This window comes from Pseudophryne corroboree, chromosome 1 (assembly GCF_028390025.1).
Source record: "Pseudophryne corroboree isolate aPseCor3 chromosome 1, aPseCor3.hap2, whole genome shotgun sequence".
Lineage (NCBI taxonomy): Eukaryota > Metazoa > Chordata > Amphibia > Anura > Myobatrachidae > Pseudophryne > Pseudophryne corroboree.
The window spans coordinates 1,096,027,104-1,096,054,245 of record NC_086444.1 but is presented as its reverse complement, the minus strand read 5'-3'; the positions used below and the strand labels follow the sequence as shown (position 1 = coordinate 1,096,054,245).

At 44.7% G+C, this 27,142-nt stretch overlaps 1 long non-coding RNA gene across 2 annotated transcripts in view; it reads right to left on the bottom strand.

The window, feature by feature from the left end:
* LOC134992810 (uncharacterized) overlaps window positions 1-27,142 on the bottom strand; it is a 158,971-nt gene that overhangs the window by 48,027 nt on the left and 83,802 nt on the right. Inside the window, exon 4 of one of the 2 annotated variants that reach the window (XR_010196937.1) lies at window positions 6,079-6,137. The exons of the other annotated variant lie outside the window; for it this stretch is intronic. This is a non-coding gene — a long non-coding RNA (uncharacterized LOC134992810). The remainder of the gene's footprint in view (window positions 1-6,078; window positions 6,138-27,142) is intronic. 2 annotated transcript variants of the gene reach the window in all.

Here is a 27,142-nt window from a genome sequence, read left to right as displayed (position 1 = left end):
AAAGTTGCCCACACTGACATAAGCAGCACAATAAGCTCTGCCCAATGCATTTGACACATCCACCCCCCCCCCCCTTCGCCCCATCACTAATGGACAACTGTTTCATTATATCTCTGTAGATGGGGGGAAGTAACTTAAATACATTACAGGCCTATAACATCATTTTATTATAGCTGTCCTAGTTGGAATCTTTATTCTGGATTTTATAGTTGGAAGTGTGGTCAAGAGGTGGAACGGTGATGCTGGTGGGCTACTCAACTAGGGGTATATTTACTAAAGTGCGGGTTTATTGAAGTGGAGATGTTGCCCATAGCAACCAATCATTTCTCTAGCACCTTCTAGAAGATAATTGCTAGAATAGCATATTAATCAGTTAGTATAAAAAAGCCAATTTCCTATATGATAAAACACGGAATAGAAAACGGCAACAGACCACCCCGGACTGCCCACGTGGATGGATTTTCATGCTACGATATGTAGGGCCGTGGCTTGCTTTATTGTTTTATGAATGGCGGTCTCCTGAGAGGAGTATCACCTATTCATAAGGAAAGAAGAATAATCACATCCAATTTGCAGTCTCGTTTGTCAGCACTGATGATTCCAATTAGTTAATTAAGAGCTTGATTCACTTATTGCAGCGCAGAATTACCATTTCATTAGAAGGACTGCCACGACCACTGATAGCGCGTCACTTCCCCATTAAGCTGCTGCACATTCACTAAACTGTGGGACTCAGTGACCTACTGCTTGTTATAGTCTGCTCCCTACATAGGGTTATGTGTCCCACAATGCAACTGGCAGTGCCAGTGTCATATCAGGAGGAGGAACTCTACATGACATATGTCTATTTACGCTGCAAGACACCATGCTACTAATGCAATACCTGCAGCAGGGCAGGTGATGATTGGCATTGCACTGCATTCCCTCCTGCAGTCAGTCCCCTGCAAAGTGGCCAAGGTACCACACATGATCATCTTTATTGGTGCCCTGTGCCATGATGTGTCTGGGCTGGTGGAGCAAAATGGTGTAAGGTGCATTGGTGCAAACAGTTTTATGGCATAGTGCAAAAAATAAGACACATTGGGGTTACTGAGATGAGATAAAGGATTGGAGAGGGTGTATTGTAAAGGCGATCCTTTCAGTGCCATTTCCTCTTTGCATAAGGAATAGGGGCCTATTTATCAGGTTTTTTTCATAAACATCGAGTCGAAGAGATCCGTGTAAACATCCACCTACAAGTGCACTTGGTAGACAATTTAGGCACAGCTATGCAAAGCCTTGGCATTTTACAGTGAGTTTGGAGTGCTCTTAGTAACAATGAGATCCTGTGGGTGAAGGGAGAGGTGAAGCAGGATTAAGCTGTGGGCTCAGAGGCAGGATGAGAGTCGCATCTCTGCTGTCCACAGAAACTATGCCACAAACTATGGTACAACTGTAGTGTCCATAAATGACGGTTATATTGTTTATTTTTTGTCTCTTTTATTAATGTCTTTCTGCTTAACCATAGGAAACTTTCTTGGCCCTCCTCGGCTGCCTGCATTCTTAAGGTGCCCATACACTAGTGTGATTTTGCCCGATTTCATCCGAATCCAACATTTCAGACAGATAAATCGGATGAAAATTGGCAAATCACAAGTGCTTTACCTTTGCTCCAATCCCATGTGTGGTCCCGTGAGCATCGGACCGGAGCCCCTAGATCGGAAGCATTGCACTAAAGATATATCGGATCCCGCAGGCATAACTGGGATCGCATACGATACATTGCATGCAAAAGGACCACATACGATGTATCTTATGTGATCCTGCCGCCCGGGAAGCTGCCGGGTGGATCAATGGAAATCTTTTGCGACTTCTCCCTATGAGAAGTCGCATAAGTGTATGTCACCCTTTAGATTCAGTAAAACCTGGATATGACAGTCACTGACATCACAGCACAAAGAGCAGGTGACATCTGAGACTGGCCTCACCTGTACCTCCCTGGGCTTCCCTACTTTCATGGGAATCTGTAAATAGTGTCTCTATTGTGACATATCACATCAGTGCCTGTTATCAATCTGCATGTTCAGGTTCTCTCGCACAGCGTTCACTTCAAATACAGTGTTCCATTATCAGGGAGTCAGGTACAGAGAGTAACAGTTCATTGGCAGCTGGGTTCTGGATATGGAGCTGGACTGCATCGCTGCCATATTAAGCAAATGTAAGTCTATGTCCATCCACTCAGCACAAGGACCAGTCACCATGGATGCTAATGAGAATGAGAATCAGAATCAGAATCAGCTTTATTGGCCAGGTATACTTGCGTATACTAGGAATTTGTCTTCGGTTTGCTATACAACAGCCAAGTAGGTAACAGGTAAGCAGGTGTGTGTGTGTGTGTGTGTGTGTGTGTGTGTGTGGGGGGGGGGGGGCAAGTAAAGTTACACAGGTAAGTATACCGTAGGAACACAAGTTAGTTACATGTACGTCTAGTCAGTCAATGTTCAGGAGTTCAGCAGGCGGACCGCTTGGGGAAAGAAACTTTTGAGGCTTCTGGTGGATCTGGCGGGGACAGCCCTGTAACACCTGCCTGTAGGAAGCAAGTTAAACATGCTGTGGCCGGGGTGTAGCTGGTCTTTTACTATCTTCATTGCCCGCTTTTTAGCTCTGGACAAGTACAGGTCCTGGACTGAGGGAAGGTCGGCCCCGATGATCTTCTCTGCGGTTCTGACCACCTTTTGGAGCCTGCATCTGTACCTCGCGCTGGCGGAGCTGTACCATACGAGTATCGAGGAGCACAGTACCGACTCCACAATCGCGGAGTAGAAGAGGAGCAGAAGCTTCTGTGGGATGTTGAACTTCCTTAGTTGCCTGAGGAAGAACAACCTCTGCTGCGCTTTCCCAACAGTGGCGTCAGCGTTGGACACCCATTTAAGGTCCCGGGAGATTGTGGTCCCTAGAAACTTGAAGGAGTCCACTAGCGATACCACACTGTCAGCAATCGTTAGCGGAGGTGCACTAGATGACTTCTTCCTGAAGTCCACTATCATCTCGACAGTTTTGAGGGGGTTGAGCTCGAGGTTGTTGTGGATGCACCACTGGGCCAGCCGGTCTACTTCCCGTCTATAGGCCGATTCGTCCCCATCCTTGATGAGGCCGATGATGGTGGTGTCATCGGCGACTTTGATGATCCTTACTGATTGCGCCTCTGAGGTACAGTCATTTGTGTACAGGAAGAAGAGCAGGGGTGAGAGGACACAGCCCTGAGGGGCCCCTGTACTAATGGACCGCGCTTGAGAGGTGAATTCCCCCACTTTCACCACCTGTGTCCTATCTGTCAGGAAGTCTATTATCCAGGAACAGGTAGCTTCTGGGACCCCTAGGCGAAGTAATTTGGGGTGGAGGATGCTGGGGACGATTGTATTGAAGGCCGAGCTGAAATCGACAAACAGGACACTTGCGTAGGTACCGGGAATGTCTAGGTGCTGTAGAATGTAGTGCAGGCCCAGGTTGACTGCATCCTCGACACACCGATTCGAGCGATAGGCGAACTGCAGGGGGTCGAGGTTGATGGCTAAGTCTATTTTATTTTTATAGTACTTTTTTACAGTTTTCAAATTATATACATATACATGTAACTCTATAATGGTTCTTCTATGAACAACCATGGGTAGGACACAGCAGTGTTGCGATGCCATTAGATGCAAGAGAAAGCATGTTGCTTTCCTCATACAGACTTAAATAAACACATCCTCTAAGATAGGTTTCATCAGAGTTCCTGACACAGCGTTTTCCTCCAGGAACTGTATAAAGGTCTGACCACCTCCCCAGGAGGAGCGGGGAAAATCAGGACACCATCTTATGGACAGAGAGCATCTGGATCTAGAAGATGCACAGTATTTGCTGTCACTGTCCTTACAAAGTTTCAACAAGTGTGTAGCTCACAAATTACTTATATGCGCCAACTTGTCCTTTCCATTTCCAGAGAGGATGTCACCAACCCCCGAAGCAGAGATACAGTATCTCCCAAACAAAGACTACACCTAGGCAATAGGACACATTGGGGATTTTTGGGGGGCAAAGCAAGGATGGAAAAAGGTGTATGGAGATTTTTAGGATGATCGTTTTGTGACAATATATAGTAAATATTTAATACAGTTGTGGATTATTCTAAACAATGCTGCTGGTCTGTAACTAAATGAATTATACTGTAGTGTATACTGTACCTGGGCATACCCGTCTACATTTTGTTCTATTTACAATGCACAATTCGCTATTTAATATAACCTTTGTGTTTCTGAATGAGGGTGTAGTAGTATTTTATCTAATTATCAATAAAAATAAAACAACTAAGTTACCTTATATTCCCCATAAGGCACAATACTGTAACTATGTATTATCTCATATAACTCTATGAGATACAGTAAATATATACTCTTACATACTGAACTATAATATCCTATTTCTCAAAACAAATAGATATATGTGTGCTATATATGTTTCCTACTCTTTGGCCCTCATTCCGAGTTGATCGCTCGCTAGCTGATTTTAGCAGCAGTGCAAACGCTAAGCCGCCGCCCTCTGGGAGTGTATCTTAGCTTATCAGAAGTTCGAACGAAAGATTAGCAGAATTGCACAGGAAATATTTCTGAGTAGCTCCAGACCTACTCCTATCTTGCGATGACTGCAGTCTGTTTAGTTCCTGGTTTGACGTCACAAACAGGCCCTGCGTTCGGCCAGCCACTCCCCCGTTTCTCCAGCCACTCCTGCGTTTTTGCTTGGCACGCCTGCGTTTTTTAGCACACTCCCTGAAAATGCCAAGTTGCCGCCCAGAAACACCCACTTCCTGTCAATCAAACAACGAACACTCGAGCGACTGAAAAATGTTGCTCGAGCTTGGGTAAAACTACAAAGTTTTGTGTGAAAGTACTTAGCGCATACGCGATGTGCACCATGCGCATGCGCAGAATTGCAGCTTTTTCACTTGATCGCTCCGCTGCGAAAAACGGCAGCGATTGATCAACTCGGAATGAGGGCCTTTGTTTTTACTTCTCTTCATGTCATCTCTGTGTTATGCCTCCCTCAAACCCGTCCTGTCACAATCCTCTCTCCTTGCCTGTCTCTCACTAACTCCTGCAGTCTATTTTGTCTCTCTGACAGTCCAGCACCCCTCTAAATCTCTTCCATATTTACCAAACCTTTGTTGCTCTTTGCTTTTTACACATTTCTCGCACCTTCTGCTCTTTATACTCTCTATTGGTTTTCTCAGAATAGCATTTAACCCAATATCCTCACTGTCTTTCCATTGGACCTTTTTTTCTAAACTGTTCCTCTGTAGTTCTCTCTCTTTTCAGTCTCTCAGTGACAGATTCTCAACTCTTTTAGCTCCTCCATGAGCTTCTTTTTAAAAATAGTTGGAAAAGGGGAGGCACAGGTGCACCGAGAGGGGAGTGATGTTGGACCCAAAAGATACCAGGGCCACCACATACTCGGTATGCACCACTGTAAAGCATCTTCTACAGGTGGCACATCCCCTCCCCCCAATCTGGCCATACCTCATCTAGAACTGGGCTCAATATCTCTCATGGATGGAATGGCCATTGAAAGACCACCACTGAAAAGTAACAATGTTGCATCCATTGCAAATTGCCATGCTATCACGAGCTATCATGAGGTAACCATTTGATGGTTTAACCATTGATGATTTTTTTAGTGTGCATGAGCAATGGAAGCCAGAAAATTGCACATGGGTAAAGAAGATGCTCTGTGGACACTTCTTCCGGGTGTCTGAACATGAATTGGTTTGATCTACCATTGGATGAGCCATCATAAACGAGCATGTGATTGTGGCACCTATCACAATACCGGCATTGAATGTAACATTAAATTCCATTGAATTGGATACATTGATGGTTGCCAACACTGCATCACTGGTATATTAATCCCACTAGTGCCTGCCAGCACTCTATTACCTCCAATGTGACAAACCATGTATAGGACAATTACATTAGGTGCCATAGCAGTAAATATTAAGTATATTTCACTATTTATCTCTACTTATTATCTCATACTTTGGGGTATGTAAATGATTTCAAGACATACTGTATATAGTTTTCTGTAGGGATCCTGAAGGCGTGCTCTGGAAAAGGAGGGTAACAAGCCTACAAAATAAGGTAAATTTTAGTATGATTGTCTACCCTTCTACCATTGGGCTAGTTTCTACTCATGAATGCTTCTAATATAGGGGGTTATTCTGAGTTGATTGCAACAGCAAATTTGTTAGCAATTGGGCAAAACCATGTGCACTGCAGGGGGGGGGGGGGGGGCAGATATAACTTTTGCAGAGAGAGTTAGATTTGGGTGGGTTATTTTGTTTCTGTGCAAGGTAAATACTGGCTGCTTTATTTTTACACTGCAATTTAGATTTCAGTTTGAATACACCTCACCCAAATCTAACTCTCTCTGCACATGTTATATCTGCCCCCCTGCAGTGCACATGGTTTTGCCCAACTGCTAACAAATTTCCTGCTGCGATCAACTCAGAATTAGGCCCATAGTGAAGTCATCACAGTACTTCAAAGGTGAATAGAGGTACTGTTTAGGTATCCACCTGTATTTATAGTAGTCCTACAGTGCATGCATAGGGCTAATCTATTCTACAGTACACTGATATCCTATTATTCATGACGTTTGTGTGGCTAATATAGTAAAGTCACAACACATCTAGTCCAAAAAGTAAACATTGGTTATTCACGTCATCTTAGAACTGTTCCCACAAATGCAGTACCCACCATGAAAAACACACTTTTCTTTATGTAGGCATTGTCTCTTTAACACCCATTGTACTGGAGATATTTTTCCTGTTCATTAGGAATAAGCATCTTTTTGTCAGAACAGGATGGCACTGCTAAGACCAAACATGATCAGTAATTCAGTGCATGATTTTGGCTTAACAAATTAGACATCCTGTAATAATCCTATTATCCAGACATTACATTAGTTGATGCTGTCAAGATGCTTAGCAAGGTTCCTAACTACAAATAGTCTGTCATTGAGTGTGTCATGATCTGGGCACATTTAATGCTAGTGATTTCTAAGGAATAATAACAAAATAGGAAACTTATATGAATAATTCATTAATCTTCTTTCTTGTACCAGACAAATATTAAAATGTTCTTAAACATTGAAACTGATATATATGTTGATATACACAACAATGAATACAAAGTGTGAGCGTGTGTGTGTGTGTGTATATATATATATATATATATATATATATATACTGTATATATACACATATATATATATATATATATATATATATATACACCACCACATATACCTATACACACACACACACACACACACACACACACACACACTTATATATATATATTATATGTATTCTATTTATCTATCTATCTATCTATCTATCTATCTATCTATATATTAGTGATGTGCACCGGAAATTTTTCGGGTTTTGTGTTTTGGATTTGGATTCGGTTCCGCGGCCGTGTTTTGGATTCGGACGCGTTTTGGCAAAACCTCCCTGAAAATTTTTTGTCGGATTCGGGTGTGTTTTGGATTCGGTTGTTTTTTACAAAAAACCCTCAAAAACAGCTTATTTCATAGAATTTGGGGGTCATTTTGATCCCATAGTATTATTAACCTCAATAACCATAATTTCCACTCATTTTCAGTCTATTCTGAACACCTTACACCTCACAATATTATTTTTAGTCCTAAAATTTGCACCGAGGTCGCTGGATGGCTAAGCTAAGCGACCCTAGTGGCCGACACAAACACCTGGCCCATCTAGGAGTGGCACTGCAGTGTCAGGCAGGATGGCACTTCAAAAAAATTGTCCCCAAACAGCACATGATGCAAAGAAAAAAAAGAGGCGCACCAAGGTCGCTGTGTGACTAAGCTAAGCGACCCAAGTGGCCGACACAAACACCTGACCCATCTAGGAGTAGCACTGCAGTGTCAGGCAGGATGGCACTTCAAAAAGATAGTCCCCAAACAGCACATGATGCAAAGAAAAAAAGAGGCGCAATGAGGTAGCTGTGTGACTAAGCTAAGCGACCCAAGTGGCCGACACAAAGACCCAAGTGGCCGACACAAACACCTGGCCCATCTAGGAGTGGCACTGCAGTGTCAGACAGGATGGCACTTCAAAAAAATAGTCCCGGAGGAGGGGGCGTGGCCTACGTGGTGACCAGACGTCCTTGCACTGGGCTCCCACTTCAGAGGGCTAATTGCCACATTTATACCTGCCCTAGCCCCTTATACAAACTTCACAGTTCCCTACTATCCCCCCTGGGGCCCCCCTGTACCTGATTCGAGGAGCCGCGGAGCCGGGGGACGTTCCTACAAGTCCCTGCAGGTTGCGGCCTAGTCGGGTCCGGAAGCCGGGGGCTCGAGTACGCGCCGCACCCGGGAATTGAGCTCCAGAGGACGCGCGAGTCGCGCACCGGAAGTAAGCGGCCGCGAACGCCTCCCCAGCCTCCTGCAGTGCCTGCAAACACCTCCGGACCCCAGGGCACGGAGCTGGGGGTGGAAGTCTGCCCTGAGTGACCCACACAAGGAGCTCCAACATCAGCAGCAGATCTGGCACTTAGAGGCCTCGGCGGCCATCTTGGAAAATCTGTGCTGCTTCTGGAGCTGACATCTCCTGCATCTCCAACATCCCTGGGTTCAGGTGCAGGGTGAGTGCATATTTTATCACCAATTGATACACCCTGGTTCTGTTACAGGCAGCTTAGTGGGATGCTGCAGTGAACCTCTGATGTGACCCTTTCTCACCTCCCTCCACCACTCATGTTTAATGTGTCCGACACCTGACGGTCCTCCGTGTTCCGCATCTCTGTGAATAAATTTACCTACCGCTACGCCTGTCCTGGTCCTTTACAACTACCTCCGAGCTCCTTTATCATGGCCCCTAAAAAGGTAAAAGGAGCACTGCCACCTAAAGTGTCTTTTCCTAAACAGAAATCACCTCTGACCTCATCATCCCCTCGGGGGGAACGCCCGGCTACTGCCTCGACCCCTCTGAAATCAAGCAACTCACTGGGCACCATGTCGATTGCTGGCATAGATGTGGATTCCGAGGCGCCCCTGATGGTGAAATCCCTATGTCAGATCCTGGTGGCATTTAAATCTGATTTAGCTGCCGACCTCACAGCAGCTATTAGAGAAGTCAAGACAGACCTGACTGAGGTTGGAAACCGTACGGATCATTTGGAGCAGAAGATGGAGGAACTTGTGTCGTCCCACAACGATCTCATCACTGCACATGATCAGCAGAGGGCCGATCTGGACACGCTACGAGATAAAATGGCGGATATGGAGGACCGTTCACGACGGAATAACGTTAAGATAAGAGGAATTCCGGACTCGGTGGCTAACTCGGAATTGGAAGGCTACACCATGACCGTCTTTCGCAAGCTGTTGCCGGACGCTGACACCCGTGATTTACTTATTGACCGTATACACCGTTTGCCCCGCCCGCGTACGGTCTGTAATGACCTTCCCAGGGACACTCTTCTACGCGTCCATTTTTTCTCTACTAAAGAAAAGATTCTCAAAGCGGCAAGGAATGTAGGAGATCCCGATGTCCTGGGAGGGCTCCAAATCTTCCAAGACTTCTCAGCTGTGACAATGGCGAAAAGAAGGAACCTAGCTCCGATAACAACGGCCCTCCGTGCTAACGACATACCCTACAGATGGGGTTTTCCGGTGAAGCTGATCATCACTTGCGATGGATCCTCATATGTCGTTACCTCTCTGGAAGCCGGGATCAAGCTGCTGTCGGACTGGGACATCTCCGTTAAACAGCCCCAGGGCCTTGGCAGTCGACCTGGAATACGAGCCGAGTGGTCTGCTCATTGAATCTCTAGGTCCCTTCTGATGGCTACAATATCTTGATTACACTGGGTTATTAGTTGTTTCCAGTTTAGGTCTCTACCTTCCGATTGGGACTATCTCCTGGGACTCTGTGAGTTATATGAAGACCCAAACGTGCACACAGTAATTTTTTGAATGCCACTGTGATTTATGTGTTGAGTTTTTATGTTCTCTCTCTGCCTAAATGTTTTGTTACATTGCTGTTTGGGTTATGTTACTTATTAATCTTAGGTGCCTAGGTTGATTAATTGTCCCGAGTGTGCTAAATCGGAACTGGTCGGATAGTTTATAGATGAGCAGCATGAGTGGTGGCGTTAGGCCACATCACCCCCTTCCTCCTGTTACTCTACTGCACCTGTTCTCCCCCTTGCAGTAGCTATGCAGGCCCGATGTACAGGGCCTTCTTGGTTTATCCCCCTTTTTTCTATGCCCAAATTTAATTTATACCCATGTAACTTTCTCCCCCTTTTTCTGTTTTGTCAGTTATTTTTTTCTGGGAAACATCTAATATTTGGTACTGTGTTAAGCTGGTGGTTCACTGTGCGGCTGGTGGACTCTGCTGACATGCATTTCATTTACATAAGACATGGTCCGGATTCTGTCGCTAAATGTTAAGGGGTTAAACTCCCCTAATAAGAGGAGATTGGCCCTTACATACTTCTTTAAACAGAAGGTGGATATTGCTGCGGTACAAGAAACCCACTTCTCATCCTTGAAACCTCCGGTCTTTGGAGACCAGAGATATCCCCAGCGTTATTTTGCAAATGGTCCGTTTAAGCGTAATGGGGTGGCGATTCTAATTGGTGCGAAGACACCCTTTGTGTTACAAGCACAAGCGTCTGATAAGAATGGCAGATACCTGATTGTGCAAGGCCTCTTAGCTGACAAACTGGTGACTATAGTATCGGTGTATGCTCCTAATGCCAACCAGCTCCCCTTTTTGCGTAAATTATTTGCTAAAATTCAAGCACTTCGTAAAGGTTCCTTGATGGTTCTGGGAGATTTTAACCTGGTATTGGACCCAACGTTAGATAGATCCCCGAGAGGTGTTCCGTTGCGCTCGCCCCCCCGCCTTCTCCAGCTTCCACCGGGTTTAGGACATTGGTGAACGAATTTGATCTGTACGACATTTGGAGAGTCCAGAATCCTTCAGCAAGGGATTACACCTTTTATTCACCGGTACATAACACATACTCACGCATTGATATCACTTTCTGTGACAAATGGACTCTACAGCACATTCGCTCAGTGGACATCCTTCCCATAACATGGTCAGATCATGCCCCGAAACTTTGCCGGTGGGATCTTGATAGACAGTACCTGCCCCCCCACCCTTGGCGACTATCCCCTCACCTGCTCTCCAATCAGGTATCTAAAAAGATGATTGAGGATAGTATATCAGGTTATCTATTGTCTAATGCCCCCTCTGACACGTCCACATGTAATCACTGGTGTGCCTTAAAAGCTGTAGTTAGGGGAACGGCTATCCAAGCAGGTGCATTACTAAAGCGTCAATCAGCTCAATTGCAAAGCGACTTGGAAGCTAAATTGAAATGTTTGGAAGACCAAAACAAACAGACCCCGTCTCTGTCCATCCGAAAGGAGCTTGCCGTTGTACGGGGCCAATTGCAGAAACTTTTAATGGCCCGAACACAGCAAGCTCTGAATAGATTGCGCAAGAGATTCTATATAGCGGGTAATAGACCGGGCAGGTTACTGGCCCGAAGATTACGATCCCAACAAGCTCGGAATAAAATTAAATTCCTGATGTCCCCCTCCGGTTTAAAAATATCCAACCCACTGGATATCTCAAACCAATTTGCCCATTACTATGCCCGACTGTATAATCTCTCGTCGGACCCCAACACCCAACAACCTACAGCATCGTCTATTGATAGCTTTTTAAGTTCCCTGCGCCTTCCTTCTTTGTCGGAGGACCAGGTAGAGCTCTTGAATGCTCCCTGGACCTCGGAAGAAGTCGTTGAGGCAATTAGGTCGTTACCCTCAGGTAAAGCTCCGGGACCAGACGGTTTCATAAACGATTTCTATAAAGTATGCCAAGAACTACTAACACCTACATTAACCAACGTTTTTAATGACATAACTGAGACGGGCTCACCCCCCAGGGAAATGCTAGAGGCACAGGTGGTGACGTTGCCTAAACCAGGGAAAGACCTCTCTTCATGCCAGAATTACCGCCCCATAGCATTATTGAATGGAGACATCAAACTATTTGCCAAGCTTATTGCCACCCGAGTGAAACTCTTCTTGCCTACCTTGATTCATCAGGACCAAGTGGGGTTTGTACCGGGAAGGCAGGCGTCGGATAACACCCGCAGAGTCTTTAATGTACTCGATTCTTTGCCATCTGATCGGGGTCTTCTCCTGTTATCCTTGGATGCGGAGAAGGCATTTGATCGTTTGGGTTGGCCATATATGAAATCAGTCCTATCTAAATTTGGCTTCAGCGGTCGTATTCTTTCCGGCATGCTTGCATTATACCACTGCCCCTCGGCTCGGGTGTTTAGTAATGGCTTTTTATCAGATGCATTCCCCATTACTAACGGCACGAGACAGGGCTGCCCCCTGTCCCCGCTAATATTTGCGCTCGCTATAGAACCTTTGGCAGCGAAAATCCGCCTCAGTCCCATGTTCCCAGGTGTTTTCCTTGGGTCCCAGTCGCATAAACTGTGCCTCTTCGCTGATGATGTTTTGTTATTTGTAACTGACCCCATAGAGTCCCTCCCCCACTTACATTCTCTGCTAGATGATTATAGTAGAGCCTCTTATTATAAGCTCAATACTGCAAAAACGGATGCTCTGCCAATTAACCTCTCAGATTCTCTTGCTACCCTTCAATCAAAATATCCCTATAACTGGCAAACTTCGTCCCTCACCTACTTAGGTGTCGCCATATCCCCTAAAATAGAGACAGTATTGGAGGAAAATCTCAAACCCCTCCTAGCCTCACTCACACTTTTAACCAGATCCTGGGCGCTATATGATATCTCTTGGCTTGGACGCTTAGCTGCGTTCAAAATGTCCCTCCTTCCCAAGTTGATGTACCTTTTCCGTACGATACCTTACTCTTTTCCTAGCCGATACATTGATAAATTTACGGCCATTATGGTAAAGTATATATGGGCAGCCCGGGCCCCTAAAATAGCTTGCACACGGATGGTCCTACCCAAGACTTTGGGAGGACTGGCGATGCCAGATCTTACACTTTACCATGAGGCGTGCACATTAGCACATATAAGGATGTTTGGAACAGCTGGATTAGACTTGGGATGGGCTAGCCTGGAGAGAGAAGCCTGTACGGCTTACCCGTTGGGGGACATTCTACATACCCCTAAGAGTCTTCGCCCATCTCCTTTACCAACACTTCCCTCCACTCGTACCTCACTGCAAACATGGGACAAATTAGTGGCGAAACTGACTGCTACACCACCTACCTTTACATCTATTTCTCTCCGTGCCCTGATGAAACTAGTCCCAAATTTGAATATCTCTCGATGGTATTTATGTGGCATCTCTACACTGAGTGATTTATTAGACGGTTCAGTAATGCTTCCTTTCCCTGTCTTGCAATCTAAATTTTCCCTACCTGATTCCTCACGACTGAACTATTACCAAATTAGTCATTGGTGGAGCTCGCTCCCGGTGGCCGCCAGAGATGTTCATCCATATACTCAACGAGTTTACGCTAGACTGAATGTGACAGATTCTAAGGGAGACATATCCTTTTGGTACAACGTTCTTGTGGCACTATTGCCCAACCCTAAAGTCAAAGCGCAGATTAAGTGGGAGAGGGATTTGGGCTTCGGATTGTCCGACCTCCAATGGAGCACCATCTATTCATCTACACACACTATGTCTAAGTGCCTTAACCACACTGAGATGCACACAAAGTTGTTGAACAGACTTTATTTCACCCCAGATAGACTCCATGTGTTTTGGCCCTCATGTTCAAAATTCTGTTGGCGGCAATGTGGGGAGGTAGGTGATATTTTCCACATTTTTTGGACTTGTCCCTTACTGGTCCCCTTCTGGGCGGCTGTATTTGACTTAATTAATAATGTTCTTCATACGTCCCTAAACCCCTCCCCAGGTATGGCGTTGCTTCATCTGATGCCGAATACCCTGTCCCCCCGTCACAAATATGTATTGGGTCATATCCTTATAGCGGCAAGAGCAGCTCTGGCGCAAAACTGGAAACAGGCTACATTGCCTCATATTTCAAAGGTTATTCAAAAAATTGATTTCCATTGTGAGATGGAAACACAGTTTGTGGCAATGTCACACCATCCCCCTGCGAAACTACCAGGTTGGTCATTATGGCGGGAATATGAATCAAGTAGAGACCGGCCCCAACCCTTACCGACTATCTCCAGTTCTAACTCCAGCTCGTTCCCTTTAAACGAACCGAATGATTCCCCTGGCCTTAGTCCATAAATACTCCGATCTCTCTGTGCTCGTATATGCTTGTGTATTTATATGCAGATGCCATGTTCTAATTTGATACAAAATGAATCTGTTATCATAGATGTTTCCCTCCCTCCTAATTGTTTATAAATGTTTATTACTCCCCCCCTCTCTTTCTTTTTGTACCCTACCCTCTTCTTTGTTGTTGAAAAAAATAATAAAAACTTAATGATGGAAAAAAAAAAAGAACCGGCACTTGGAAATCCCAAGTACCAATAACCAGAGAACACTTAACAAATCCCCTCTTGCGCTATAAATGATATGGTATGGCTAAGAGTTCAATAAATCAAATTTATTATTAAAAAAAAAAAAAAAATAGTCCCCAAACAGCACATGATGCAAAGAAAAAAAGAGGCGCAATGAGGTAGCTGTGTGACTAAGCTAAGCGACCCAAGTGGCCGACACAAACACCTGGCCCATCTAGGAGTGGCACTGCAGTGTCAGGCAGGATGGCACTTCAAAAAAATAGTCCCCAAACAGCACATGATGCAAAGAAAAAAAGAGGCGCACCAAGGTCGCTGTGTGACTAAGCTAAGCGACACAAGTGGCCGACACAAACACCTGGCCCATCTAGGAGTGGCACTGCAGTGTCAGACAGGATGACACTTCAAAAAAATAGTCCCCAAACAGCACATGATGCAAAGAAAAAAAGAGGCGCACCAAGGTCGCTGTGTGACTAAGCTAAGCGACCCAAGTGGCCGACACAAACACCTGGCCCATCTAGGAGTGGCACTGCAGTGTCAGGCAGGATGGTACTTCAAAAAAATAGTCTCCAAACAGCACATGATGCAAAGAAAAAAAGAGGCGCACCAAGGTCGCTGTGTGACTAAGCTAAGCGACACAAGTGGCCGACACAAACAACTGGCCCATCTAGGAGTGGCACTGCAGTTTTCTAGCGAGAGGATGAGTGCTTCCATCCTCATGTGAAGCTGAACCACTAGCCATGAACATAGGCCAGGGCCTCAGCCGTTCCTTGCCACTCCGTGTCGTAAATGGCATATTGGCAAGTTTACGCTTCTCCTCAGACGCTTTTAATTTTGATTTTTGGGTCATTTTACTGAACTTTGGTTTTTGGATTTTACATGCTCTCTACTATGACATTGGGCATCGGCCTTGGCAGATGACGTTGATGGCATTTCATCGTCTCGGCCATGACTAGTGGCAGCAGCTTCAGCACGAGGTGGATGTGGATCTTGATCTTTCCCTATTTTACCCTCCACATTTTTGTTCTCCATTTTTTAATGTGTGGAATTATATGCCAGTATCAATAGCAATGGCCTACTACTATATATACTGCGCACAACTGAAATGCACCACAGGTATGGATGGATAGTATACTTGACGACACAGAGGTAAGTAGAGCAGTGGCCTTCCGTACCGTACTGCTATATATACTGGTGGTCACTGTCAGCAAACTGCAAAACTAAAATGCAACACAGGTACAGAATCTAGATGGACAGTATACTTGACGACACAGAGGTAGGTAGAGCAGTGGCCTTCCGTACTGTACTGCTATATATACTGGTGGTCACTGTCAGCAAACTGCAAAACTAAAATGCACCACAGGTATAGAATCTAGATGGATAGTATACTTGACGACACAGAGGTAGGTAGAGCAGTGGCCTTCCGTACCGTACTGCTATATATACTGGTGGTCACTGGTCAGCAAAACTCTGCACTGTACTCCTCCTATATAATATACTGGTGGTCCCCAGTCCCCACAATAAAGCAGTGTGAGCACAGATATATGCAGCACACTGAGCACAGATATGGAGTGTTTTTCAGGTAGACAACGTATACTGGTGGTCACTGTCAGCAAAACTCTGCACTGTACTCCTCCTATATAATACAGCTGCTCCCCAGTCCCCACAATTAAGCAGTGTGAGCACAGATATATGCAGCACACTGAGCACAGATATGGAGTGTTTTTCAGGCAGACAACGTATACTGGTGGTCACTGGTCCACAAAACTCTGCACTGTACTCCTCCTATATAATACAGCTGCTCCCCAGTCCCCACAATTAAGCAGTGTGAGCACAGATATATGCAGCACACTGAGCACAGATATGGAGTGTTTTTCAGGCAGACAACGTATACTGGTGGTCACTGGTCAGCAAAACTCTGCACTGTACTCCTATATAATACAGCTGCTCCCCAGTCCCCACAATTAAGCAGTGTGAGCACAGATATATGCAGCACACTGAGCACAGATATGGAGTGTTTTTCAGGCAGACAACGTATACTGGTGGTCACTGGTCAGCAAAACTCTGCACTGTACTCCTCCTATATAATACAGCTGCTCCCCAGTCCCCACAATTAAGCAATAAGCAGCACAAATATTATTAATAAACAGAGAGGACGCCAGCCACGTCCTCTCCCTAACATTTCCAATGCACGAGTGAAAATGGCGGCGACGCGCGGCTGCTTATATAGAATCCGAATCTCGCGAGAATCCGACAGCGGGATGATGACGTTCGGGTGCCCTCGGATTAACCGAGCCATACGGGAGAATCTGAGTATGTTTCGGACCCGTGTAAAATGGGTGAAGTTCGGGGGGGTTCGGATTCCGAGGAACCGAACCCGCTCATCACTAATATATATATATATATATATATATATATATATATATATTAATACTAGGACACACAGCACAGGATATTTGTGGTACAATACCATAAAGTCCATCTATTGAATCTGACTCCCTGAGTATCACATGACGATTTTTGAAATTGATCAGGTTGGAAATTATAGGAATCATCTGTCAATTCTGATTCCATAAATATCCCACGTTTATCTTCCAGGACTGGTCAGGCATTTTCGGCTATGAGTTCATATTGGGCGATTCCACTTTTGGATCTCTGTGTATGAGGACACACAAGGAGAGCTGCTGGGAAATAAAAGAAGCTTAATATTATTTATCCCATTGCCGGATCCTCATATATATTTTTTGGACATATGAAAGTATTGTAGGTAAATTAAATAAAAATTTGGACAAATTAATTACAAGCCTTTGGAAGATTAATATTAACCATCAGATGGTCGCAAATAGGAAGATTCATTAAATACTACAAACTATGGAAGTTAATTATACATAATAATTCTTAGTAAAATATGGATTATAATTTTGTGAAAATACAGCTGTTTCAAACTAATTAATTACCTTTTCATAATCTGCATCCCCTTGATGAAGTCCTTTGCCATAGGACGAAACGCGTTGGGCTTGGGACTTGCTGCTTAACCCTGAACTTCCCAGAGTGGACAGATAAGCTGTTTTTATTCTATTATCCTGTACGTTTGTTACCTGCATTTGCGTCAGGAATTTTACTTATTCGCCATAATGTTATGAAACTGGGATTTACTGCTTAACCGTGAATGGTCCCAGAGTGGACTGATAAGCTGATTTTATCCATTTATCCTGTACGTTTGTTACCTGCATTTGCTTCAGGACTGTATATTAAATCTATATATGTTTTTATGTCAACATACTCTTATTCGGTTATTGGGACCAGCTAGGTTCCTAATTAAGAGTTACTGGTTTTATACAGTACACACTATGTTTCTCTTTCTGTTTTTACATGCATCAAAGTGTCATCAGAATTGAAGACGTGTAAAGAGATAAGTTATACTTTGTAATTCTACACTTTCTCACGTTCCACAGGGTGATTTATCACCTTTCGCTCTAAACACCATTAGGCGCTCCTTTGCACTTCATTTTTGTATATCTTAAACTCACCTCTGGGCAGGAGCTGCCACCCACTAAGAGTTGGGGGTTGTTTTAATTTTACTAGAGCCACATATTCATTATACACCGTTGTTTATATTAGGATCGTCCTAGGCGCTATTCTCTATTTTTTCCCCCCTATATATATATATATATATATATATATATATATTAATACTAGGTACTAGGACACACAGCACAGGATATTTGTGGTACAATACCATAAAGTCCATCTATTGAATCTGACTCCCTGAGTATCACATGACGATTTTTGAAATTGATCAGGTTGGAAATTATAGGAATCATCTGTCAATTCTGATTCCATAAATATCCCACGTTTATCTTCCAGGACTGGTCAGGCATTTTTGGCTATGAGTTCATATTGGGCGATTCATTTTTTACCGATGTAAGTAACCCAGAGCAATCGTATCTACTGATTTTTTATGTTAACTACTCAAATGATACACCTGATGAAGTCTCTGTGAGAGACGAAACGCGTTCGGTTATCAGTCTTGTTGTGATGTGACCTCCAGTCTACAATCTTAAAAGGAGGAGTTTGTGAAAGAAATATCTGTACACTTCTCTTATGTGAACCACCACTGGATGTTAGTGGTGGATGAAACATTTTAGGAACATTTATACCATTACAGTTTCAGATGTTTTTTTATACATTTTAATAAATCTGTGTATTGGAACCTACTGATTGCTTTTTAAAATAAGATTATATTTGGACAATGTGCCACTCTATTGTAACACACACAATATACACACACAGTGGAGATGAACCAGCACTCTACCTTCAGGGGCTGCAGATACCTGGGTGCCCTCTGTGCTAATTGTGTACAGCATTGCAAGAATCAGCGGCACTCCAAGGAAATTTTATAGTAAGTCAATTGTATTAAAGCATCAAGATACAAGTCCACGACTGTGTCCACCAACGTTTCAGGGCATGGTGTACCCTTTTTCAAGGTGGCAGTCGGACCAGTGAAATAAACATAAAAAAGACATACATGAAGGACATGCTTGATTGCATACGTTTTTGACTGGTGTGGATGTCGAAATGTTTTTCCAATGATACTATGTTTGCACGTTGAGCAGTCGATGCATCTGTAGCTGCCTGGTTGTTGTCGTTGTAAGAAATTTGCTGGAGTACTACTTCTCTCAAAACCTGTGATGCCTGTGCGGACTACAGTGTCTATGATGCTACGACCCCTGGTAAAACATGCCATAGGTTTTTTGTTTTTAAGGCATTGCAGAGCTTGGTCGGAGGCAACAATGGGCATAGTGCCTGTGCTGCCCTTTGCACAACCCCGCTACTTGTGGTGAGTTGCATCTTCCATGGTATGCTATCTTCTTTAGGTTTGCTTTTTGACTGTAATAGGAATTGTCTCATTAGTAACTTTACTTCTTCTTGCTGTTGTTGAAGATCTCTTAAATTATACCCTCTGGCTGCAAATTTGTCCACAATGAGCTGTAATCCTTGGTTTCTGGCCTCCTCATCGCTTGAGATGCACGCTGCACATAACATTTGTGACCTTGGCAGCCCTTTTTTAAGGGCTTTTGGATGGTGACTGGATGACAAAAGTAGGGTATTTCTGTCTATGACTTTGCTATACAAGCTGGTGCATAGTTTATTATTTTCAATCCTTATTTGAACGTCAAGATAGTGAATTGTATGATAACTAAATTCATACGTGGTTTTTATAGAAAATGGACATTGATTGGTACTGTTAAGCATGCTTGTAAGTTGTTCTTCACTGCCGGTCCAGACTATAAATACGTCGTCTATGTATCTAGGATATCAGTTCAGATGGTCGACCATGTTATGGTCGACAGTCATTAGGTCGACCACTATTGGTCGACATTGACATGGTTGACATGGACACATGGTCGACACACGAAAATGGCCTACACATGAAAGGTCGACACATGAAAAGGTCGACATGAGTTTTTAAAAAAAATTCTTTTGTGGAACTTTTCCAAACTTTACGTTCCACGTGGACTACAGTTGGGAACGGTAATCTGTGCCGAGCACAGCGGTAGCGGAGCGAGGCACCTTGCCAGAAGCATGGCGAGCGAAGCGAGCCATGCGTGGGGACGCGTTGCACTAATTGGGGTTCCCCATCACTTTACGTAAAAAACGACACCAAAGAAGTAAAAAAAACTCATGACGACCTTTTCATGTGTCGACCTTTCATGTGTTGACCATTTTCACATGTCGACCATGTGTCCATGTCGACCATGTCAATGTCAACCAATAGTGGTCGACCTTATGACTGTCGACCATAACATGGTCGACCATTCATACCGGAACCGTATCTAGTGTACAGTAGACAATGTTGTTGACAGTCCAAATGTTTAAAGAACATGTCTTCTTCCTCATAGAACATAAACATGCTCGCGTAGCTGGGGATCACGGCACTGCCCATCGTACACCCATGAAGTTGCTGGAAAAATTCACAGTTGAAAATAAAATAATTTCTAGTAAGAGTAAATTGCAGTAGTTTCACGAACAATTCATAATCCATGTCAGTGATAGACTGTGAGTAGAAACTGCTTCATTGCCTTTATACCAAATGTATGGGGTATTGATGTATATAGGATGCAGATGTCCAGCGTTACGAGAATAGTGTTATCACGGACTGTGTTCAATTGTGCCGGCTTGTTGATAAAGCTGGTCGTATCTTTAATAAACCGTGGATGTTTGATGATAAATGGTTGTACAATCATGTCTAATAACTTGGATACAGGTTGGTACAATGAATTTCTCACCAAAATGATTGGGCGTCCTGGTGGTTGCGTAACGCTCTCATGTATTTTCGGAACAGGATAAATTATGGGTGTAATGGGGAAATCCTGAATTAACGTTTTGCGCAATTTAGATGAAATAAGGCCATCCTGTTCAGCTTGTACCAACGTCATCATGACGCTGTCGGATTCTCGCGAGACTCGGATTCTATATAAGGAGCCGCGCGTCGCCGCCATTTTCACACGTGCATTGAGATTGATAGGGAGAGGACGTGGCTGGCGTCCTCTCCATTTAGATTAGGGTTGAGAGAGAGAGAGAGAGATTGACCTGAGGCTGTGATACTGTAGAAGAGAGTGCAGAGTTTAGTGACTGACGACCACAGTGACCACCAGACAGTGCAGTTGTTTGTTTTATTTAATATATCCGTTCTCTGCCTGAAAAAAACGATACACACAGTGACTCAGTCACATACCATATCTGTGTGCACTGCTCAGCCCAGTGTGCTGCATCAATGTATATATATATCTGACTGTGCTCAGCTCACACAGCTTATAATTGTGGGGGAGACTGGGGAGCACTGCAGTGCCAGTTATAGGTTATAGCAGGAGCCAGGAGTACATAATATTATATTAAAATTAAACAGTGCACACTTTTGCTGCAGGAGTGCCACTGCCAGTGTGACTAGTGACCAGTGACCTGACCACCAGTATATATAATATTAGTAGTATACTATCTCTTTATCAACCAGTCTATATTAGCAGCAGACACAGTACAGTGCGGTAGTTCACGGCTGTGGCTACCTCTGTGTCGGCACTCGGCAGCCCGTCCATAATTGTATATACCACCTAACCGTGGTTTTTTTTTCTTTCTTTATAGTCATACTAGTTACGAGTATACTATCTCTTTATCAACCAGTCTATATTAGCAGCAGACACAGTACAGTGCGGTAGTTCACGGCTGTGGCTACCTCTGTGTCGGCACTCGGCAGCCCGTCCATAATTGTATATACCACCTAACCGTGGTTTTTTTTTCTTTCTTTATACATACATACTAGTTACGAGTATACTATCTCTTTATCAACCAGTCTATATTAGCAGCAGACACAGTACAGTGCGGTAGTTCACGGCTGTGGCTACCTCTGTGTCGGCACTCGGCAGCCCGTCCATAATTGTATATACCACCTAACCGTGGTTTTTTTTTCTTTCTTTATACATACATACTAGTTACGAGTATACTATCTCTTTATCAACCAGTCTATATATTAGCAGCAGACACAGTACAGTGCGGTAGTTCACGGCTGTGGCTACCTCTGTGTCGGCACTCGGCAGCCCGTCCATAATTGTATATACCACCTAACCGTGGTTTTTTTTTCTTTCTTTATACATACATACTAGTTACGAGTATACTATCTCTTTATCAACCAGTCTATATATTAGCAGCAGACACAGTACAGTGCGGTAGTTCACGGCTGTGGCTACCTCTGTGTCGGCACTCGGCAGCCCGTCCATAATTGTATATACCACCTAACCGTGGTTTTTTTTTCTTTCTTTATACATACATACTAGTTACGAGTATACTATCTCTTTATCAACCAGTCTATATTAGCAGCAGACACAGTACAGTGCGGTAGTTCACGGCTGTGGCTACCTCTGTGTCGGCACTCGGCAGCCCGTCCATAATTGTATATACCACCTAACCGTGGTTTTTTTTTCTTTCTTTATACATACATACTAGTTACGAGTATACTATCTCTTTATCAACCAGTCTATATATTAGCAGCAGACACAGTACAGTGCGGTAGTTCACGGCTGTGGCTACCTCTGTGTCGGCACTCGGCAGCCCGTCCATAATTGTATATACCACCTAACCGTGGTTTTTTTTTCTTTCTTTATACATACATACTAGTTACGAGTATACTATCTCTTTATCAACCAGTCTATATATTAGCAGCAGACACAGTACAGTGCGGTAATTCACGGCTGTGGCTACCTCTGTGTCGGCACTCGGCAGCCCGTCCATAATTGTATATACCACCTAACCGTGGTTTTTTTTTCTTTCTTTATACATACATACTAGTTACGAGTATACTATCTCTTTATCAACCAGTCTATATATTAGCAGCAGACACAGTACAGTGCGGTAGTTCACGGCTGTGGCTACCTCTGTGTCGGCACTCGGCAGCCCGTCCATAATTGTATATACCACCTAACCGTGGTTTTTTTTTCTTTCTTTATACATACATACTAGTTACGAGTATACTATCTCTTTATCAACCAGTCTATATTAGCAGCAGACACAGTACAGTGCGGTAGTTCACGGCTGTGGCTACCTCTGTGTCGGCACTCGGCAGCCCGTCCATAATTGTATATACCACCTAACCGTGGTTTTTTTTTCTTTCTTTATACATACATACTAGTTACGAGTATACTATCTCTTTATCAACCAGTCTATATATTAGCAGCAGACACAGTACAGTGCGGTAGTTCACGGCTGTGGCTACCTCTGTGTCGGCACTCGGCAGCCCGTCCATAATTGTATATACCACCTAACCGTGGTTTTATTTTCTTTCTTTATACATACATACTAGTTACGAGTATACTATCTCTTTATCAACCAGTCTATATTAGCAGCAGACACAGTACAGTGCGGTAGTTCACGGCTGTGGCTACCTCTGTGTCGGCACTCGGCAGCCCGTCCATAATTGTATATACCACCTAACCGTGGTTTTTTTTTCTTTCTTTATACATACATACTAGTTACGAGTATACTATCTCTTTATCAACCAGTCTATATATTAGCAGCAGACACAGTACAGTGCGGTAGTTCACGGCTGTGGCTACCTCTGTGTCGGCACTCGGCAGCCCGTCCATAATTGTATACTAGTATCCAATCCATCCATCTCCATTGTTTACCTGAGGTGCCTTTTAGTTGTGCCTATTAAAATATGGAGAACAAAAATGTTGAGGTTCCAAAATTAGGGAAAGATCAAGATCCACTTCCACCTCGTGCTGAAGCTGCTGCCACTAGTCATGGCCGAGACGATGAAATGCCAGCAACGTCGTCTGCCAAGGCCGATGCCCAATGTCATAGTACAGAGCATGTCAAATCCAAAACACCAAATATCAGTAAAAAAAGGACTCCAAAACCTAAAATAAAATTGTCGGAGGAGAAGCGTAAACTTGCCAATATGCCATTTACCACACGGAGTGGCAAGGAACGGCTGAGGCCCTGGCCTATGTTCATGGCTAGTGGTTCAGCTTCACATGAGGATGGAAGCACTCAGCCTCTCGCTAGAAAAATGAAAAGACTAAAGCTGGCAAAAGCAGTAGCACCGCAAAGAACTGTGCGTTCTTCGAAATCCCAAATCCACAAGGAGAGTCCGACTCCAATTGTGTCGGTTGCGATGCCTGACCTTCCCAACACTGGACGTGAAGAGCATGCACCTTCCACCATTTGCACGCCCCCTGCAAGTGATGGAAGGAGCACCCGCAGTCCAGTTCCTGATAGTCAGATTGAAGATGTCAGTGTTGAAGTACACCAGGATGAGGAGGATATGGGTGTTGCTGGCGCTGGGGAGGAAATTGACCAGGAGGATTCTGATGGTGAGGTGGTTTGTTTAAGTCAGGCACCCGGGGAGACACCTGTTGTCCGTGGTAGGAATATGGCCGTTGACATGCCTGGTGAAAATACCAAAAAAATCAGCTCTTCGGTGTGGAAGTATTTCACCAGAAATGCGGACAACAGGTGTCAAGCCGTGTGTTCCCTTTGTCAAGCTGTAATAAGTAGGGGTAAGGACGTTAACCACCTCGGAACATCCTCCCTTATAGGTCACCTGCAGCGCATTCATAATAAGTCAGTGACAAGTTCAAAAACTTGGGCCGACAGCGGAAGCAGTCCACTGACCAGTAAATCCCTTCCTCTTGTAACCAAGCTCACGCAAACCACCCCACCAACTCCCTCAGTGTCAATTTCCTCCTTCCCCAGGAATGCCAATAGTCCTGCAGGCCATGTCACTGGCAATTCTGACGATTCCTCTCCTGCCTGGGATTCCTCCGATGCATCCTTGCGTGTAACGCCTACTGCTGCTGGCGCTGCTGTTGTTGCTGCTGGGAGTCGATGGTCATCCCAGAGGGGAAGTCGTAAGACCACTTTTACTACTTCCACCAAGCAATTGACTGTCCAACAGTCCTTTGCGAGGAAGATGAAATATCACAGCAGTCATCCTACTGCAAAGCGGATAACTGAGGCCTTGACATCCTGGGTGGTGAGAAACGTGGTTCCGGTATCCATCATTACTGCAGAGCCAACTAGAGACTTGTTGGAGGTACTGTGTCCCCGGTACCAAATACCATCTAGGTTCCATTTCTCTAGGCAGGCGATACCGAAAATGTACACAGACCTCAGAAAAAGAGTCACCAGTGTCCTAAAAAATGCAGCTGTACCCAATGTCCACTTAACCACGGACATGTGGACAAGTGGAGCAGGGCAGGGTCAGGACTATATGACTGTGACAGCCCACTGGGTAGATGTATGGACTCCCGCCGCAAGAACAGCAGCGGCGGCACCAGTAGCAGCATCTCGCAAACGCCAACTCTTTCCTAGGCAGGCTACGCTTTGTATCACCGGTTTCCAGAATACGCACACAGCTGAAAACCTCTTACGGCAACTGAGGAAGATCATCGCGGAATGGCTTACCCCAATTGGACTCTCCTGTGGATTTGTGGCATCGGACAACGCCAGCAATATTGTGTGTGCATTAAATCTGGGCCAATTCCAGCACGTCCCATGTTTTGCACTTACCTTGAATTTGGTGGTGCAGAATTTTTTAAAAAACGACAGGGGCGTGCAAGAGATGCTGTCGGTGGCCAGAAGAATTGCGGGACACTTTCGGCGTACAGGCACCACGTACAGAAAACTGGAGCACCACCAAAAACTACTGAACCTGCCCTGCCATCATCTGAAGCAAGAAGTGGTAACGAGGTGGAATTCAACCCTGTATATGCTTCAGAGGTTGGAGGAGCAGCAAAAGGCCATTCAAGCCTATACAATTGAGCACGATATAGGAGGTGGGATGCACCTGTCTCAAGCGCAGTGGAGAATGATTTCAACGTTGTGCAAGGTTCTGATGCCCTTTGAACTTGCCACACGTGAAGTCAGTTCAGACACTGCCAGCCTGAGTCAGGTCATTCCCCTCATCAGGCTTTTGCAGAAGAAGCTGGAGACATTGAAGGAGGAGCTAACACGGAGCGATTCCGCTAGGCATGTGGGACTTGTGGATGGAGCCCTTAATTCGCTTAGCAAGGATTCACGGGTGGTCAATCTGTTGAAATCAGAGCACTACATTTTGGCCACCGTGCTCGATCCTAGATTTAAAGCCTACCTTGGATCTCTCTTTCCGGCAGACACAAGTCTGCTGGGGTTCAAACACCTGCTGGTGAGTAAATTGTCAAGTCAAGCGGAACGCGACCTGTCAACAACATCTCCTCCTTCACATTCTCCCGCAACTGGGGGTGCGAGGAAAAGGCTCAGAATTCCGAGCCCACCCGCTGGCGGTGATGCAGGGCAGTCTGGAGCGACTGCTGATGCTGACATCTGGTCCGGACTGAAGGACCTGACAACGATTACGGACATGTCGTCTACTGTCACTGCATATGATTCTCTCCCCATTGAAAGAATGGTGGAGGATTATATGAGTGACCGCATCCAAGTAGGCACGTCACACAGTCCGTACTTATACTGGCAGGAAAAAGAGGCAATTTGGAGGCCCTTGCACAAACTGGCTTTATTCTACCTAAGTTGCCCTCCCACAAGTGTGTACTCCGAAAGAGTGTTTAGTGCCGCCGCTCACCTTGTCAGCAATCGGCGTACGAGGTTACATCCAGAAAATGTGGAGAAGATGATGTTCATTAAAATGAATTATAATCAATTCCTCCGTGGAGACATTGACCAGCAGCAATTGCCTCCACAAAGTACACAGGGAGCTGAGATGGTGGATTCCAGTGGGGACGAATTGATAATCTGTGAGGAGGGGGATGTACACGGTGATATATCGGAGGATGATGATGAGGTGGACATCTTGCCTCTGTAGAGCCAGTTTGTGCAAGGAGAGATTAATTGCTTCTTTTTTGGTGGGGGTCCAAACCAACCCGTCATATCAGTCACAGTCGTGTGGCAGACCCTGTCACTGAAATGATGGGTTGGTTAAAGTGTGCATGTCCTGTTTATACAACATAAGGGTGGGTGGGAGGGCCCAAGGACAATTCCATCTTGCACCTCTTTTTTCTTTTCTTTTTCTTTGCGTCATG